Raw genomic sequence first — 2,979 nt, 5'->3', positions numbered from 1 at the left:
CAGGGTCTGGCGTGATATCAACCCCCAGGTCTTTCTCTCTCTCTGACTCTTGAAGTATTTCATCTCCCAAATGGTACCTTGTATCTGGTCTCCTGCTTCCTACCCCTATCTTCATTACATTACATTTGCTTGGGTTAAACTCTAACAGCCATTTGTTCGACCATTCCTGCAGCTTGTCCAGGTCTTCTTGAAGCCTCAAGCTGTCCTCCTCTGTCTAAATCCTTCTCATAATTTTGGCGTCGTCAGCAAACATTGAGAGGAATGAGTGTATACCCTCTGGGAGATCATTTACGTATATCAGAAACAGGATAGGTCCAAGTACAGAGCCCTGTGGGACTCCACTGGTGACTTCACGCCAGTCTGTGGTCTCACCCCTCAATGGAACTCTCTGCTTCCTATTGCTTAGGTACTCCCTTATCCACGGGAGCGCCCTACCGTTACTCCTGCCTGTTTCTCTAGCTTATGCATCAACCTTTTATTGGGTACTGTGTCAAAGGCTTTCCGACAGTCCAAAAAATGCAGTACGCACACCCTTCTCTTTCTTGCTTAATCTTTGTCACCTGATCGTATAATTCTATAAAGCCTGTAAGGCAAGGTTTACCCTCCCTGAACCCATGTTGATGGGTTGTCACGAAGTCTCTTCTCTCCAGATGTGTTACTAGGTTTTTTCTCACAATCTTCTCCATCACCTTTCATGGTATACAAGTTAAGGACACTGGCCTGTAGTTCAGTGCCTCTTGTTTGTCACCCTTTTTGTATATTGGTACTACATTAGCAGTCTTCCATATTTCTGGTAGGTCCCCCGTTTCCAGTGAGCCACTATACACTACGGAGAGTGGTAAGCAAAGTCCTCCTGCACACTCTTTCAATACCCATGGCGAGATTCCATCCGGGCCAACAGCTTTTCTCACATCCAGCTCCAATAGGTGCTTCTTGACCTCATCTCTTGAAATTTCGAACCTATCCAAGGTCACCAGGTTTGCTGCCACCTCTTCTAGCGCCGTGACATCTCCCTGTTTTATTGTAAAGACCTCCTGGAACCTTTTGTTGAGTTCTTCACACACCTCTTTGCCATTCTCTGTGTACCTGTCCGCGCCCAACCTAAGTTTCATCACCTGTTCCTTCACTGTTGTGTGTGTGTGTGTGTGTGTGTGTGTGTGTGTGTGTGTGTGTGTGTGTGTGTGTGTGTGTGTGTGTGTGTGTGTGTGTGTGTGTGTGTGTGTGTGTTTGTGTGTGTGTGTGTGTGTGTGTGTGTACTCACCTAATTGTACTCACCTAATTGTGCTTGCGGGGGTTGAGCTCTGGCTCTTTGGTCCCGCCTCTCAACCGTCAATCAACTGGTGTACAGATTCCTCAGGTTTGGTGTGATATCAACTCCTAGATCTTTCTCTCTGTCTGTTTCATTAAGTACTTCATCTCCTATTCTGTATCCTGTGCCTGGCCTCCTGTTTCCACTGCCTAGTTTCATTACTTTGCATTTACTCGGGTTGAACTTCAACAGCCATTTGTTGGACCATTCACTCAGTCTATCCAGGTCATCTTGTAGCCTCCTACTATCATCCTCTGTTTCAATCCTCCTCATAATTTTTGCATCGTCGGCAAACATTGAGAGGAACGAATCTATACCCTCTGGGAGATCATTTACATATACAAGAAACAGTATAGGTCCAAGGACTGACCCCTGCGGGACTCCACTTGTGACGTCTCGCCAATCTGAGACCTCACCCCTCACACAGACTCGTTGTCTCCTGTTGCTTAGGTATTCCTCTATCCACCGGAGTACCTTCCCTCTCACTCCAGCCTGCATCTCCAACTTTCGCACTAGCCTCTTGTGTGGCACTGTATCAAAGGCTTTCTGACAATCCAAAAATATGCAGTCTGCCCACCCTTCTCTTTCTTGCCTGGTCGTAGAATTCAAGTAACCCTTTGAGGTAGGACCTGCCATCCCTGAACCCATGTTGATGCTGTGTTACAAAGTTCCTTCGCTCCAGATGCTCCACTAGTTTTTTTCGCACAATCTTCTCCATCAGCTTGCATGGTATGCAGGTTAGGGACACTGGCCTGTAGTTCAGTGCCTCCTGTCTATCCCCTTTCTTGTATATCGGGACTACGTTAGCTGCTTTCCAAATATCTGGCAGTTCCCCTGTTGCCAGTGATTTGTTATACACTATGGAGAGTGGTAGGCTCAGTTCTCTTGCTCCTTCCTTTAGAACCCAAGGGGAGATTCCATCTGGGCCTATAGCCTTCGTCACGTCCAACTCTAGTAAACACTTCCTTACTTCCCCACTGGTAATCTCAAACTCTTCCAGTGGTTCCTGGTTAGCTATTCCCTCACTTACCTCTGGAATTTCTCCTTGTTCCAAGGTGAAGACCTCTTGGAATTTCTTATTCAATTCCTCACACACTTCCTTGTCATTTGTAGTGAATCCTTCCGCCCCTATCCTTAATCTCATAACCTGTTCCTTTACTGTTGTTTTTCTCCTAATGTGACTATGCAACAATTTAGGCTGAGTCTTTGCCTTGCTTGCGATGTCATTTTCGTATTGTCTTTCTGCCTCTCTTCTCATCCTGACATATTCATTCCTGGCATTCTGGTATCTTTCTCTGCTCTCCAGTGTCCTGTTATTCCTATAGTTTCTCCATGCCCTTTTACTTTGCTGCTTAGCTAGCCTACATCTTTGATTAAACCATGGGTTTCTCATCTTCATTTCTCTGTTTTCCTTTTGGACTGGGACAAACTTGTTTGCTGCGTCCTTGCACTTCTGCGTGATGTAATCCATCATATCTTGGGCCGTCTTTCCCCTGAGCTCTGTTTCCCATGCTATATCTGTTAGGAATTTTCTTATCCCCTCATAGTTTCCCTTTCGGTATGCTAACCTTTTGGTTTCGGTATCCCTCCTCGAGTTCAATAACTCTTCTTCAATCAAGTACTCAAACACCAGTACACTGTGGTCGCTCATTCCTACTGGGTCCTCAAAA

Source organism: Procambarus clarkii, chromosome 15 (assembly GCF_040958095.1).
Source record: "Procambarus clarkii isolate CNS0578487 chromosome 15, FALCON_Pclarkii_2.0, whole genome shotgun sequence".
NCBI classification, from domain to species: Eukaryota; Metazoa; Arthropoda; class Malacostraca; order Decapoda; family Cambaridae; genus Procambarus; species Procambarus clarkii.
Note: the sequence above shows the minus strand (reverse complement) of the source record.